Genomic DNA, 17,754 nt, shown 5'->3' on the forward strand with positions numbered 1-17,754 from the left:
AGGAAAACATCTGCTCTCTCTTGCTTTACTTGCGAGGAAGGAGACTGAAAACAACATAATAAAATAGAACAAATCAATCGATCAACTACATATGCACTCCATTATCCTTAAATTAACCTTAGAGCAGACTTATAATGTATAATCAATCCAATTTTTGTCAAGTTCTTGTTGTGAATTAGTAAGTAAGGACATTTAGGCATCGTTGCTGCGTATTCCTCAGGATAACATGTTGCTAAAGCCCAGGGCGTTTCGACTGCAGTGTTATCCAAAACTGTGGTGCATGTGGGTACCCCCAGGGATAAACAAGTCAGCGCCAAGGGGTACGTAAAATAGCCTACGGGGACTGACAATCTGTAATGGCAGACTTGTCTGTTGCTTATTTTTCATGTATATTATTAAGCCATTTTTCTCAGTGTGATGATCCATAGGCCTATTTCATCAACAAAAGCTCAAGTTAATTTACTTTCAGTTGAGTATTAACAATGTTTGTACCATGTTTAGTGCTGCTACCATGTTGTTTTGCTACCGTGTTGTTGTCATGTTGTGTTGCTACCATGCTGTGTTGTCATGTTGCTGCCTTGCTACGTTGTTGTCTTAGGTCTCTCTTTATGTAGTGTTGTGTTGTCTCTCTTGTCGTGATGTGTGTTTTGTCCTAAAGGAGGTATTTAGCCTTTTGGTAGGCCGTCATTGTAAATAAGAATTGGTTCTTTACTGACCTGCCTAGTTAAATAAAGGTTAAATAAAAAATAAATTTGCCAGAGATAAGCAGCAAAGAGATTGCTATTATGACCAATAGCAATGGCTTAGAAGACACATTATTTATCATGGATGTATGCAGAGAGCTGGTAGTTGCTCCTTCTCAGGTGCAGCACTTTACAGTTTTAACATCCCTCTCAAACTGAAGACAGCTTTAAATTGTTTGTGATGTGTCAGCTATTGATTGCATATTTCTACATTATGTGGTTTTCTATAATGTGATCCAACATACAGTGGTTCCATTGGGTTTGAGACAGAGAGTATTTGACAGGAGATGGCATCAGAAGTCAAGCAATAAAGATCAATGGCGTTTCCTCCTCTTGTTCGCTAGGGGGCGGTAAAGCCAATAGCTCGCCACAACAACCAAGCAGAACCTCTTCCACAGACAAAACCACTCTTTTGTTTATCCGTCATGGCCGCCCCCTTAAGTGCAATATGAACGTAAACAATCATGCCATGAAGTAACCTTGCGTTTCGGATTGTGTCACCGAAATATGTTGGAATTTCATCGATAACTCGGCAAGATAAGTTTATATCAAAAATGGCTTTCTGTGTGAGCATCTCGATTTCCCGAAAATCTGTATATTTTCCGAGAGTTGCTTTCAACATATCTGCGACACTGTTAAATGTGTCACAGTTTCTCCGAACGGGTCAGTCATCTTCTACCTTATCTGCTTAGCTTTCTCTCAAATTAATAAGCGATCATATAAATGTAATAGCCTTTCCACCAACCAGAAATATATGTTATTTTGTCTGAAATAATACATTAAATGGAATCGTTCTGCAATAATGAGATTTTCTTGACAGCCATGCCTTATCCAGATAGCTATTTATTTCATGTTGAGGAAATAACTCCATTGATGTCAGGTTACATAGATTTCATTTAGCTATAATTATAATATATACATTTTTTATCTGATTCCTGCGACATTGTAAACTAGGCACAGCCGTTGCATCAGTTACCTGGCAGGGATACGCAGTGATGATGATATTCTCGATGTCTCTTTCTGTTGCTTTGTTTTAGGATGGGCTGCCCGTTGTCCAGGGACCAATAATGGACAGGGTTTTCGCTTCACCCCCGCCTGTTTTATTACATCGGATGCGTTTTTGGGCAGACTGGCGAAAGGCAAAGCGACGGAGACAGATGACAGTCTTTATCACTATGCAGCCTCAGTTCCGCCCAACAGCGGTAATCACAACTTCTGCTGCTGCCTCGGAAAACAAAAGAGGGTTACCTCCGGGCATGGTAGTACAGTTACTCTGTATGTAAATGCTGCGCACTGAATGTGCAGACTATAGTATGAATATTATTATGTCCCTGAATTTTGTAGATCTGTTTTATGTACCTCATATTTTACTCATATTTCTGATGTCAACCCCTAAACTCTTGTTTCAGCTAAGCAAATATCATGGCTGGTGAAGGATCCAGATCAACCAGAGAAATCAAATGTTTTAAGAGTGGCCATTATTGGTTCCCCAAATTCTGGGAAGTCCACACTGTCCAACCAACTGCTTGGCAGAAAGGTAGTTCACTTTATTGTACTGGCCAGTTTCTTCAGTTTAAGCTGTAAACATCATGGCATCAGTCAGCCTGGAGTTTATTTTCCATTAACACCAGTTTCTTTGAACATGATCTCTTATAGGTGTTTGTTGTTTCCAAGAAAGTGCATACCACACGGTCCCGTGCCCTCGGTGTTCTCACAGTAGATGACACAAGTGAGAATCACCTCTCAGAGGCATAGCGGACATTTGGCAATTGTTAATTATTTTATCAGTGCTGTGTTACATTATATACAGTATCTGTCCAATATAAATGTATATTTATTACATAACCACACTTATACAGTTGAAATCGGAAGTTTACATACACTTAGGTTGGAGTCTCTTCTTCGGGATAGGGGGCAGCATTTTCACTTTTGGATAAATAGCGTGCACAATTTCAACTTCCTGCTACTCAACCCCATAATATACGATATGCATAGTATTAGTATATTTGGATAGAAACCACTCTGAAGTTTCTAAAACTGTTTGAATCATGTCTGTGAGTATAACAGAACTTATGTAGCAGGCAAAACCCTGAGGACAAACCATTCAGATTTTGTTTTGTTTTGAGGTCACTGTCTATTCAATGAGTTTTCATTGGGAAACTAGATTTCTAAGGGAATTATTTGCAGTTCCTACCGCATCCACTGGATGTCACCAGTCTTTAGAAATTGGTTGAGGTTATTACTTTGTGTAATGAAGAAGTACGGCCATCTTGAATGAGTGTCACATTATGTGTACTGTTTGATAGTTGCGCAAGACCAGAAAGGTAGCGTTAGTTTGTTGTCTTCCTGTATTGAACACAGATAGTCCCGTCTACAATTTGATCGATTATTAACATTTAAAAATACCTAAAGTTGTATTACAAAAGTAGTTTTAAATGTTTTGGCAAAGTTTACAGGTAACTTTTGAGATATGTTGTAGTGACACATAGGAAGCACATTGGAAGCTGTGTTTTTCTGGATCAACCGCGCCAAATAAATGGACATTTTGGATATATATCGACGGAATTAATCAAACAAAAGGACCATTTGTGATGTTTATGGGACATATTGGAGTGCCAACAAAAGAAGCTCGTCAAAGGTAAGGCATGATTTATATTTTATTTCTGCGTTTTGTGTAGCGCCTGCAGGGTTGAAATATGCTATTCTCTCTTTGTTTACTGTTGTGCTATCATCACATAATAGCATCTTATGCTTTCGCCGAAAAGCCTTTTTGAAATCGGACATGTTGGCTGGATTCACAATGAGTGTAGCTTTAATTTGGTATCTTACATGTGTGATTTAACCTCTTCAGACTCTAGGGGCAGTATTTCATTTTTGGATAAAAAGACGTGCCCGTTTTAAGCGCAATATTTTGTCACGAAAAGATGCTCGACTATGCATGGAATTGATAGCTTTGGAAAGAAAACACTGACGTTTCCAGAACTGCAAAGATTTTCACTGTGAGTGCCCTAGAACAAAAGCTTCAAGCAAAACCAAGATGTTTCTGCAACCAGGAAATGAACAGGATTTCTGAGGCTACGTTTTTCATTATCTCCTTATATGGCTGTGAATGCGACAGGAATGAGCCTACCCTTTCTATCGTTTCCCCAGGGGGTCTGGAGCATTGTGACGTATTTGCAGGCATATCATTGGAAGATTGACCATAATAGACTACATAATAGTGTCCTGCGTGGAAATTGGTGCACAAAACTCAGCTGCTGGTATTTTTCCATGGGATTCTGAGAAAAACCATGCTTCCACGAACGGCATATCAATGAAGAGATATTTGACAAAACACCTTGAGGATTGATTCAAACAACGTTTGCCATGTTTCGGTCGATATTATGGAGTTAATTCGGAAAAAAGTTCGACGTTTAGGTGACTGAATTTTCGGTTAGTTTCGGTAGCCAAATGCGTAGTAACAAAACGGAGCGATTTGTCCCACACAAAGAATCTTTCAGGAAAAACTGGACATCTGCTATGTAACTAAGAGTCTCCTCATTGAAATATCTGAAGTTCTTCAAAGGTAAATTATTTTATTTGATTCCTTTGCTGGTTTTTGTGAATATGTTGCGTGCTAAATGCTACGCTAAATGCTAAGCTAGCCATCAACACTCTTACACAAATGATTGATTTTCTATGGTTCAAAAGCATATTTTGAAAATCTGAGATGACAGTGTTGTTGAGAAAAGGCTAAGCTTGAGAGCAGGCATATTTATTTCATTTGCGATTTTTAGAAATCGTTAACGTTGCGTTATGGTAATGAGCTTGAGGCTGTAGTCACAATACCGGATCCGGGATGGCTCGGCGCAAGAGGTTAATGAAAGTTGGATTTTTATCGTATTTTAATTTGGCGCTCTACATTTTTCCTGGCTATTGGCCAAGTGGGATGCAAGCGTCCCGCCTATCCCAGAGAGACCTTTTCTTTCTCTCTTGTATTGAAAAGTTTACCGTCCGGTTGAAATATTATCGATTATTTACTGTAAAAACAACCTGAGGATTGATTACAAAAATGTTTGACATGTTTCTACGAACTTCACGGATACTATTTGGAATTTTCGTCTGCCCGTCGTGACCTGCACGAGCCTGTGGATTACTAAACAAAACGCGCCAACCGAAAGGAGGTTATTGGATATAAAGATAATCATTATGGAACAAAACAAACATTTATTGTGGAACTGGGAGTCTCGTGAGTGCAAACATGCGAAGATCATCAAAGGAAAGCGATTAATGTTATTGCTTTTCTGACTTTCGTGACCAATCTACTTTGCTGCTAGCTGTTTGTAATGTTTTGTCTGCTGAGAGCTGTCCTCACATAATCGCATGGTTTGCTTTCACCATAAAGCTTTTTAAAAATCTGACACGCCAGGTGGATTAACAACAAGCTATATTGCACTTGTGATTTCATGAAAATTAAATATTTGTAGTAATTTCATTAGAATTTGGCCCTCTGCAATTCACCGGACGTTGACGAAAATGATCCCGCTAAAGGGATCGGTGCTCCAAGAGGTTTTAAAACTCGTTTTCAACCACTCCACAAATGTCTTATAAACAAACAATTATTATTATTGATTTTTTTACCCCTTTTTCATGGTATCCAATTGTTTAGTAGCTACTATCTTGCCTCATCGCTACAATTCCCATATGGGCTCGGGAGAGATGAAGGTTGAAAGTCATGCGTCCTCCGATACACAACCCAACAAAGCCACACTGCGTCTTAACACAGCGCGCAATAAACCCGGAAGCCAGCCGCACCAATGTGTCGGAGGAAACACCGTGCACCTGGCAACCTTGGTTAGCGCGCACTGCGCCCGGCCCCCCACAGGAGGGCCGGGCCTTAACCACTGCGCCACCCGGGAGGCCAACAAACTAGTTTTTGCAAGTTGGTTAGGACATCTACAGTGGGGCAAAAAAGTATTTAGTCAGCCACCAATTGTGCAAGCTCTCCCACTTAAAAAGATGAGAGAGCTACCACGCTCATCTGTACAAACAATAGTACGCAAGTATAAACACCATGGGACCATGCAGCCATCATACCGCTCAGGAAGGAGACGGGTTCTGTCTCCTAGAGATGAACGTACTTTGGTGTGAAAAGTGCAAATCAATCCCAGAACAATAGCAAAGGACCTTGTGAAGATGCTGGAGGAAACAGGGGCAACAGTATCTATATCCACAGTAAACAAGTCCTATATCAACATAACCTGAAAGGCCGCTCAGCAAGGAAGAAGCCACTTCTCCAAAACCGCCATAAAAAAGCCAGACTACGGTTTGCAACTGCATATGGGAACGAAATTGTACTTTTTGGAGGAATGTCCTCTGGTCTGATGAAACAAAAAATGGCCATAATGGCTATAAAGACCATCGTTATGTTTGGAGGAAAAGGGGGGAGGCTTGCAAGCCGAAGAACACCATCCCAACCGTGAAGCACGGGGGTGGCAGCATTATGTTGTGGGGGTGCTTTGCTGCAGGAGAGACTGATGCACTTCACAAAATAGATGGCATCATGAGGGGGGACAATTATGTAGATATATTGAAGCAACATCTCAAGACATCAGTCAGGAAGTTAAAGCTTTGTCGCAAATGAGTCTTCCAAATGGACAATGACCCCAAGCATACTTCCAAAGTTGTGGCAAAATGTCTTAAGGACAACAAAGTCAAGTTATTGGAGGGCCATCACAAAGCCCTGACCTCAATCCTATAGAAAAGTTGTGGGCAGAACTGAAAAAGCTTGTGCAAGCAAGGAGGCCTACAAATCTGACTCAGTTACACCAGCTCTGTCAGAGGAATGGGCCAAAATTCACCCAACTTATTGTGGGAAGCTTGTGGAAGGCTACCTGAAATGTTTGACCCAAGTTAAACAATTTTTAAAGGCAATGTTACCAAATATTAATTGAGTGTATGTTAAACATTGACACACTGGGAATTTGATGAAAGAAATAAAATCATTCTCTCTACTATTATTCTGACATTTCACATTCTTAAAACAAAGTGGTGATCCTAACTGACCTAAGATAGGGACATTCTACTAGGATAAAATGTCAGGAATTGAGTTTAAATGTATTTGGCTGAGGTGTATGTTGACTTCCTACTTCAACTGTACATGTATACTAATACATTCTCTCTCTAGATTTTACTGGATACTCCTGGACTCACTACACCTTCAAAAGTCAAGAGGTGATTTGTTACACCGGTTTCATTACTGTGGTATTGCAGTGCATAAAATGAAATAGGCGAATCTCAAACGGGCTATTTATCTTCTCCACAGGCACCAGCTGGAGAAGTCTCTCCTCGAGGATCCTTGGAATACAGTCAAGGAAGCTGACCTTGGTACTGCACTATTCTTCACTTTTTGCATCTTTTCGGGCACACAGATGATTGCTGTAAGGCTATTGCTTTTCAGACAGTCTAGTCTATGCTTTTTAAACAATATATGGCCCCACCCATTTTGCAATTCCTTTGAAATAAAATATTTTGGGGCAAATGACAATGCACTGCATTGTGTTTATGTCCTCTTCTTGTTGTTATTGCTTCAGTGGTGATAATGGTGGATGTGTCGGACAAGTGGGCCTGCAACAAGCTAGACTTTGAGGTCCTGAAATGCCTGACCCAGTACCCAGATGTCCCAGCAGTCCTAGTTCTCAATAAGGTACTTCTCTATTTATATAGCAGACACATGCAAACCTCATCCTCTCTCCATGGCCTCATCTTAAATATGCACTGAGGTGAGATTGTGGTTGTCATATGGTATAATGCATTATTAGCATGTAATATACTAGGAACTGTCTACTACATATGAATTGCTACATGAACCCTCTACTGTGTGTATGGCACAGGTTGACTCGCTGAAGAGCAAGAGCAGGTTGTTGGAGATTACAGCAGATCTGACATGTGGAGTGGTGAATGGGCGGAAGCTGCAGGTCCGCAGTGTGATCAAGCCCCCCCTGGGCTGAGAGGAGGACAGACAGGGAGACCCGGACACCAGGGTCTGGAGATGAGGGCGAGCCAGGTGGTGATGTGGCTCCTCATGAGGGCAGTGAGGCCCAGTCAGGGCTGAGTAAGGAGCAGCTGAGAGCTCTGAAGACCCAACAGGGCAGGGCCCACTTCAAGGATGTCTTCATGCTCTCTGCTGTGGATAGAGAGGATGTGGAGACACTGAAGGTGATGGTAGCTTATGCTCATATACGGACTAGAAGCTAATCTGATACCAAGTAGACAAGTACACTCATTGTGGAATAATTAAAGTTCTTTAAAACCCATGGAAAGCAATTGCGTCTATGTTGATGTGTGACAACTAATATTGCTATTGACATCATGTCTGTCTGTCCTACAGAGGTACCTAGTAGTAGGGTCAAAGCCTGGTTCTTGGCAATACCACAGTGACGTTCTGACTGACTCCTGAGGAGGTCTGCACCAACACTGTCAGAGAGAAAATTACCTGCCCTCCAGGACACCTATACCACCCGATGTCACATGAAGGCTATAAAGATCATTAAGGACAACAACCACCCGAGCCACTGCCTGTTCACCCCGCTATCATCCAGAATGCGAGGTCAGTACAGGTGCATCAAAGCAGGGACCAAGAGACTGAAAAACAGCTTTTATCTCAAGGCCATCAGACTGTTAAACAGCCACCACTAACATTAAGTGGCTGCTGCCAACACACTGACTCAACTCCAGCCACTTTAATAATGGAAATTGATGGAAAATATATCACTAGCCACTTTAAACAATGCTACTTAATATCATGTTTACATACACAACATTACTCATCTCATATGTATATGTATATATTGTACTCTATATCATCTACTGCATCTTTATGTAATACATTTATCACTAGCCACTTTAAATTTTGCCAATTTTTTTTACTCATATCATATGTACAGTGGGGCAAAATATTATTTAGTCAGCCACCAATTGTGCATGTTCCACTTAAAAAGATGAGAGAGGCCTGTAATTTTCATCATAGGTACACTTCAACTATGACAGACAAAATGAGAAAAAACAATCCAGAAAATCACATTGTAGGATTTTTTAATGAATTTATTTGCAAATTATGGTGGAAAATAAGTATTTGGTCAATAACAAAAGTTTATCTCAATACTTTGTTATATACCCTTTGTTGGCAATGACAGAGGTCAAACGTTTTCTGTAAGTCTTCACAAGGTTTTCACACACTGTTGCTGGTATTTTGGCCCATTCCTCCATGCAGATATCCTTTAGAGCAGTGATGTTTTGGGGCTGTTGCTGGGCAACACGGACTTTCAACTCCCTCCAAAGATTTTCTATGGGGTTGAGATCTGGAGACTCCAGATCTGGCCACTTCAGGACCTTGAAATGCCTCTTACGAAGCCACTCCTTCGTTGCCCGGGCGGTGTGTTTGGGATCATTGTCATGCTGAAAGACCCAGCCACGTTTCATCTTCAATGCCCTTGCTGGTGGAAGGAGGTTTTCACTCAAAATCTCATGATACATGGCCCCATTCATTCTTTCCTTTACGCGGATCAGTCGTCCTGGTCCCTTTGCAGAAAAACAGCCCCAAAGCATGATGTTTCCAACCCCATGCTTCACAGTAGGTATGGTGTTCTTTGGATGCAAGCATTCTTTGTCCTCTAAACACAACGTGTTGAGTTTTTACCAAAAAGTTATATTTTGGTTTCATCTGACCATATGACATTCTCCCAATCTTCTTCTGGATCATCCAAATGCTCTCTAGCAAACTTCAGACGGGCCTGGACATGTACTGGCTTAAGCAGGGGGACACGTCTGGCACTGCAGGATTTGAGTCCCTGGCGGCATAGTGCATTACTGACGGTAGGCTTTGTTACTTTGGTCCCAGCTCTCTGCAGGTCATTCACTAGGTCCCCCCATGTGGTTCTGGGTTTTTTGCTCACCGTTCTTGTGATCATTTTGACCCCACGGGTGAGATCTTGCGTGGGGCCCCAGATCGAGGGAGATTATCAGTGGTCTTGTATGTCTTCCATTTCCCAATAATTGCTCCCACAGTTGATTTCTTCAAACCAAGCTGCTTACCTATTGCAGATTCAGTCTTCCCAGCCTGGTGCAGGTCAACAATTTTGTTTCTAGTGTCCTTTGACAGCTCTTTGGTCTTGGCCATAGTGGAGTTTGGAGTGTGACTGGCCTGTGAGAGCCAGAAATCTTGCTTGTTTGTAGGTGACCAAATACTTATTTTCCACCATAATTTGCAAATAAATTCATTAAAAATCCTACAATGTGATTTTCTGGATTTCTTTCTTCTCATTTTGTCTGTCATAGTTGAAGTGTACCTATGATGAAAATTACAGGCCTCTCTCATCTTTTTAAGTGGGAGAACTTGCACAATTGGTGGCTGACTAAATACTTTTTTGCCCCACTGTATATACTGTACTCGATACCATCTACTGCATCGTGCCTATGCCGTTCTGTACCATCACTCATTCATATATCTTTATGTACATATTCTTTATCCCTTTACACTTGTGTGTATAAGGTAGTAGCTTTGGAATTGTTAGGTTGGATTACTCGTTGGTTATTACTGCATTGTTGGAACTAGAAGCACAAGCATTTCGCTACACTCGCATTAACATCTGCTAACCATGTGTATGTGACAAATACATTTGATTAGATTTTGAGAAGCTTCTCGAGCATCTGCCCAATGAAGTGCCCTACACAATGACACAGGTGCCTTGTCATTATGGACCCACGCAGACTTCACAGCCAGACAATACACTGCACTCATATAGCCACATGCAGATGTAGTGCGTGTGCATGTCAACCATTTTAACTGTCAAGAGCTATCTCCTATCCCAGCTTGAGATGTATTGTAGGTCCAGTGTCCAATCACAATGATTTACACTTTAGTCCCTAATATATGATGATTATGTGCCAGACATAAACATTGCACACATATAGAGAAATACTCACAGTAGTACTACCATTGAACTTATATAAACTATTTTTTGCTCTCAATTGCAGTCGATTGACTTGTGGCACGACAGGGGGAATGGAGAGCTGGATATAGCAGTAAAACTGTATGTGAAGAAATAAAGTCACATGGTAAGTGTGTTGCATTTTTCAGTACTATTTTGAATGTTGATTTAGATACAGTGCCCTCTGTAATTATTGGGACAGTGAAGCATTTAATTTTTTTTTTAAAAATCTGTATACTTCAACATTTTGGATTTGAACTCAAACAATGATTATAAGGTTAAAGTGTTTTCATTCATATCGGGTGAACCATTTAGAAATTACAGCACTTTTTGTACATAGTCCCTTGATTTTAGGGGAGCAAAAGTATTGGGAAAAATTCACATATATGTTTATTAAAGTAGTAAAAAGTTAGGTGAATAATGATGAGTGAGAAAGTTACAGATGCTCAAATTTCATATTCCCCCCCCCCAAAATGCTAACATCCCCTGTAATTGTCATGGTGAGAGGTTAACATGTGTTGGGGGTACAATTTTTTGTGCTTTCTCACTCATCATTATTCACAATTCATTCAGGATTATCCGTAATCATGGTAGCATCCACATTTATTTACAATAAAAGTGACTCCAAAATGACACAATACATGATTTACCATTAATTTCTATTGGGCACAAACTAATCTGAAACACAACCAAAACAAAGAGCAAATGCATCCAACAAATGTGTAGAGTCATTGCGTGCTATGTATATGGGAACAAATACCGACATTTTTACTACTTTAATTCTTAATTTTACTAGGCAAGTCAGTTAAGAACAAATTCTTCTTTTCAATGACAGCCTAGGAACAGTGGGTTAACTGCCTGTTCAGGGGCAGAACGACAGATTTGTAACTTGTCAGCTTGGGGATTCGAACTTGCAACCTTTCGGTTACTAGTCCAACGCTCTAACCACTAGGCTCCCCTGCCGCCCCTTTACATGTGTATAAAGTAGATGTCCTAACCGACTTGCAAAAACTATAGTTTGTTAACAACAAATTTGTGGAGTGGTTGAAAAACTTGTTTTAATCACTCCAACCTATCTCAAAGTGTATGTAAACTTCCGACTTCAACTGTAAGTGAATTTGTTCCAATACTTTTGCTCCCATAAAATGGGGGGACTATGTACAAAAAGTGGTGTAATTTCTATACGGTATGGATTAAAATATATGGATGAAAAAAAACTCAAATAAAAGATGACAGTCTGCCCTTTAACTTCATAATCATTGTTTGGAGTACAGAGCCAAAAGAAGAAAAAATACTTCACTGTCCCAATAATTACAGATGATGCTGTATATGTCCCCTGTTGTGAAACATGTCAATGACACCCCCACCAACCTAACTACCCAGTTACTACTGAACATGTGAGAAGTCATCATTGTCAGAAGATAAAGACAAGAAGGAGAGAAGGAGAGAAGCAACTGGAACTTTCTCGCAGACGGATAGTGGTTCCATGCTCCCTGTGTGTGGCCTTTCACACAGGCCTGTCAATGTGTCGACAGATAGTTCATCTGAACCGGCTGTTTTTGACTTCTTCCCCTCCCCCTTTACATCACATTCCCATAGTGGTTCTACATCTTGCTTTGACATGACATCTCTGTCAGGTTTGGAGTATATTCCATTTCTATTCAGTTAGGAAGTAAACTGAACATTTAAATTTCAGTTCCGAGCAACAAGGGAAATTGGAATAGGAATTTCAATGTGCTTCCTGAATTGACTGAATTGAAATGGAATTGACCCCAACTCTGATCTGTATCCTGTCACAACCATTTCCCCCTAATGTTTAAGAGATGTAGCTGCTCAGCTATGTGTCCTCTGACTGATGATTACATGTGTAGATTAACTGTTTTTTCAGACTCTTTAGCTTCAAGTCACTATACCTGGAGTTCTTTAGCCTGTAATAACTTGTAAATATTTGAGCATACTCCTTTTTAAACCATACTCTTTTCATGTCAGACAGACTGGATGAATGTTAGTCTATATCTGCAGTGGTGCAGCAGTGCTCAGTGATGTAAACTTGATCCCTGCACCAGACTACTCTGTAGTTTTCATTCAGTTAAGTGAATGATGACAGAGTTGAAAGTCATTGATTTACTGTATATTTGGTTGTTAGGACCGAGTGAGAATTACAGTATAAATTCTTCTTATCTGCTGTAGTAACTGGGGTCCTCTTGTGAACTTAAAACATTGGCATTATATTGAAATGCATGCTCATAATAATATAATCTATTTCCTTTTCTCAGTTTTTTTATTTCCCCCGGTGACAGAAAATGGTGATTGGCCAGGCTGGTTAGGTGAAGAATTGAAGAGGATTATGGAAACAGAGTATTGTGATCATCTAGGGCAAACACAGTATTATGGTGGCCTAGTGTGTTGGAAATTAACATTGTTGGACTCTACGGCTTCTTTGGACACTATACTCAGTGAAAGATCTGACTGGTTTCTATTGCTTGACTGTGGACAGACCTACAGCTGAACTGTGCTGCTGAGAGCTTGTGAGTGCTCATCGTGAGTCAGCTATTGAGAGTTAATGGAAACACAGGGTGACAGCTCTTGAACTTGTTCTCAGCCTTTTCTACAGTCACTTCTCTCAAGGGTCATCATGCTGTATTCTTGCATAAGCATTGCTCTTGAGTAAAGGATGACTTGTGTATATTTTTGCATATATTTTCCACAGGTTTGTCTTTCAGAGCTTCTGTAACATATTATCTTGTAATTATAATTTTTACCTCTCACCTCTGTTATTTAAATTGATATATTTTGGTGTGTGTGTGGTGAGGAGAACTGTGAAAAGGTTTTTGTTTTATTTTAGGCTACCAGAACCTTCCCCTTGGCAGTAGACTTCTGCCTCACCTGGCCCTGTGATGATTGAACTGGGAGTAGCACAGTCACGTTCTGTCTGTCGAATGTCCCTGTTGTGCTATCCACCCCCTGTCTCTCTCCACTCACTCTTCTCCCTTTCTGTCAGCTGACAATAACATTGCTGTCCCCTCAAGCCTTGATTTCATCTTTTTCCTCGCTAGATCTCTTTCTATCTGTCCTTCTTATTCTCTCTCTCAAAGCAAAACAAAAAATAGAGTGCTAACCTGCTGGTAAAATAGAGTGCTAACCTGCTGGTAAAATAGAGTGCTAACCTGCTGGTAAAATAGAGTGCTAACCTGCTGGTAAAATAGAGTGCTAACCTGCTGGTAAAATAGAGTGCTAACCTGCTGGTAAAATAGAGTGCTAACCTGCTGGTAAAATAGAGTGCTAACCTGCTGGTAAAATAGAGTGCTAACCTGCTGGTAAAATAGAGTGCTAACCTGCTGGTAAAATGGAGCGCTAACCTGCTGGTAAAATAGAGAGCTAACCTGCTGGTAAAATAGAGTGCTAACCTGCTGGTAAAATAGAGTGCTAACCTGCTGGTAAAATAGAGCGCTAACCTGCTGGTAAAATGCGGTGCTAACCTGCTGGTAAAATAGAGTGCTAACCTGCTGGTAAAATGGAGCGCTAACCTGCTGGTAAAATGCAGCGCTAACCTGCAGGTAAAATAGAGCGCTAACCTGCTGGTAAAATGGAGAGCTAACCTGCTGGTAAAATGGAGCGCTAACCTGCTGGTAAATAGAGCGCTAACCTGCAGGTAAAATGGAGCGCTAACCTGCTGGTAAAATGGAGAGCTAACCTGCAGGTAAAATGGAGCGCTAACCTGCTGGTAAAATAGAGGGCTAACCTGCTGGTAAAATAGAGCGCTAACCTGCTGGTAAAATGGAGCGTTAACCTGCTGGTAAAATGGAGCATTAACCTGCTGGTAAAATGGAGCGCTAACCTGCTGGTAAAATGGAGCGCTAACCTGCAGGTAAAATAGAGCGCTAACCTGCAGGTAAAATAGAGCGCTAACCTGCAGGTAAAATAGAGCGCTAACCTGCAGGTAAAATAGAGCGCTAACCTGCAGGTAAAATAGAGCGCTAACCTGCAGGTAAAATAGAGCGCTAACCTGCTGGTAAAATGGAGCGCTAACCTGCAGGTAAAATAGAGCGCTAACCTGCTGGTAAAATGGAGCGCTAACCTGCTGGTAAAATGGAGAGCTAACCTGCTGGTAAAATCAGTCAGATAATGGTAATTTGGTTCATTTCTCCCCCTCCCTGTAAGTTTGCTGTATGGGCTGTCACTATCCAGGCTATCTTGATGAATAACAAGTGTGTGCCCTGTGGCCTAAAGCAAGGCCAAAGAGTGAGAGCTGATAAAGAGAGGGAGGGCTGGGGTGTCTCAATGAAGAGAGAGAGTGAGACTGTGAGAAGAAGAGGGGGGAGAGAGAGGGCTGTCTCAGTTCTCTCTGTCTACAGAAACAGCTGCTCTCCATTGATTACCCTGGCAGTTACACTCCTAACAACCGTATGTTTAGTGCAGAATACTAGAGGTAATCTTCAATTAGACAAACCAACTGCTTTTAAAAAGATGTACACTGCAATGAGTATATGAAATGATAAATTAAAAACAGAATAATAATATGTATGCCTTCATACAATTTCATATGTGTAACCTGTCAATGCATTGAGGTGGTAACCTTGGTACAATATTTAACATTCAGAGTGAGATGTACACCAAGATATTGATAGTCATTCTTTGGTTTTTATTTTTAAACATTATTTCACAAGTCAACAAACATCTTACAATATCAAAATCAGCTCTTAAACACAACTTTGGCTCTTGGTATCACTAAGGTGTTGTAATCAAATGCGACTTCTTGCAAGGAAGATGAGACCAGTCCACCAGTTTTAGGTTTCCTTTAATGCAACTCCAGATGACATTGAGAAGCAGCATTATACAACCCTTACCATTACTAAAACTCAGGAATGGTAACAGTTTGAGTGCTACCCTCTAGCTTCCAACCGCCAGCAGCATCCGTCCATGTGTGTACTATTGTAGCTATGACATTGAGAGGTGTCAATAGAACCCTTACCATTGCTAAAACTCAGTAATGGTAACGGTTAGATTGCCACCCTCTAGCTTCCAACCGTCAACAGCTTGTGTGTGTGGTGATAGTATCCGGCGGGGGAATGAGACCCTGGATAGTACATCATCTATACTGTAGTGTCACCATAACGAACTTACAGTATATGATGATATCCTGTCCAGGATACAAGACTAACGAACAATGTCCCATGATGACATTGCCTAAATGAATAAACCTGTTGGGGAGAGAATTATGGATATTACATATTAAATAAATACACAAACAAATATGTACAGAAACAGGGTTGAGTCAATATGTTATCAATGTGTTATAACATATTCTGAGAAGTCAACCACCCAAGGAATAAATACAATATGCATACTATATTACAGAATGATATTTTCTCAGACAACAAATTCACGCATGATCCACATCAATTTCTTTAATCAAATCTATTGAAGTCGTATTGCAAGACTAACCAAGTTCAGGTCCCACATTGCATTATATACCGATACCATGTACATGAGTTTTCTTTTTGTAATTGCTTGTAGTTAACTAAAATAAACCACTTGCAGAGCATCTTAATAGAGGACTTTCTCTAAACCACTAAACATCAGCTCTCTCCCCTAATTATCCCCTTCAAATGAAGCCAAATTGACAACTTCAGAGGTTTAGTGTGACTGGGTTAAGTGATCAAAACGTCTGTACATTTCACATAGTGGGCCTTTAAATGTTCACCTCACCTCCATGTCTGGTCTGTCTGCGTTGTCCTCTCTCTTGAAGAAAAAAGTGTTAATTAAGGGCATTGGTTGTTTTCTATTACCACGCTGCTCTGGTTTACAACAGCCAGCACGTCTCCAACCCTACCACATTGTTCACAGACTCATGACAGCTCGCAAAGGTCTCCTTTAAGGCCACCAGTTCATTTGCATATGGTGATGACATCAGAGCTGTGGCCTCCTTATCTATCATGCTCTGGGTCTTGTCCTGTTCGCCACTGATCTAATGATGTGCCCCACCCCTTCTAATCAGACCCCAAACAGGTTTGCAACATCAGGTGTTTGACATCTCGTCTGACACCCCTCCATGCCCCCGTACACACCCATTCCAAAGCAAGTTTTTCTTAAGAAATATTTTTCTCCAGTTTTTTTGGCCTTATTTTGGCAGATTTATTTCCAGCTTCAATTTTAAAAGGTGTTTTGTTTAACAAAGTGTCTGTCTCTTTTGTCAACATTCAAACTCACCCAAGCAAACATTGCCTATTGTTCAAACATGACCTCCACTGAACTGATTATTGAAGTCACTGAATAATTAAACATTATGACCTTAAGTTGACATCCTATGAAACAGCCAACTGAAATAATTTCTGTCTTAAATCTTTCAAAAATGTGTTTGGACACACCTACTAATTTCAGGGTTTTTCATTATATTTACTATTTTCTAGATTGTAGAATAATAGTGAAGACATCAAAATTATGAAATAACACATATGGAATCATGTAGTAACAAAAAAGTGTTAAACAAATCCAAATATATTGTATATTTTAGATTCTTCAAAGTAGCCACCCCTTGCCTTGATGACAGCTTTGCACACTCTTGGCATTCTCTCAAACAGCTTTTCATGTTTTATTTTATTTAATCTTTATTTAACTAGGCAAATCAGTTAAGAACAAATTCTTATTTACAATGACAGCTTTATGAGGAATGCTTTTCCAACAGTCTTGAAGGAGTTCCCACATATGCTGAGCACTTGTTGACTCCTTTTTCTTCACTCTGCTGTCAACTCATCCCAAACCATCTCAATTAGGTTGAGGTCGGATGACTGTGGAGGCCAGGTCATCTGATTCCGCACTCCATCACTCTCCTTGGTCAAATAGCAATTATACAGCCTGGGGGTGTATTTTGGACCATTGTCCTGTTGAAAAAAAAATGATAGTCCCAACAAACTCAAACCAGATGGGATGGCGTATCACTGCAGAATGCTGTGGTATATATGCTGGTTAAGTGTGCCTTGAATTCAAATCACTGACAGTGTCATCAGCAAAGCACTATCACACCTCCTCCTCCATGCTTCACG

The 17,754-nt window shown here is 40.5% G+C and overlaps 1 pseudogene; it reads left to right on the forward strand.

Moving 5' to 3' along the window:
• Positions 1-1,170: 1,170 nt before the first annotated feature.
• Positions 1,171-16,784, forward strand: LOC124010819 (annotated as a pseudogene).
• Positions 16,785-17,754: the final 970 nt, after the last annotated feature.

The sequence above is a fragment of the Oncorhynchus gorbuscha genome, linkage group LG02, assembly GCF_021184085.1.
Source record: "Oncorhynchus gorbuscha isolate QuinsamMale2020 ecotype Even-year linkage group LG02, OgorEven_v1.0, whole genome shotgun sequence".
Lineage (NCBI taxonomy): Eukaryota > Metazoa > Chordata > Actinopteri > Salmoniformes > Salmonidae > Oncorhynchus > Oncorhynchus gorbuscha.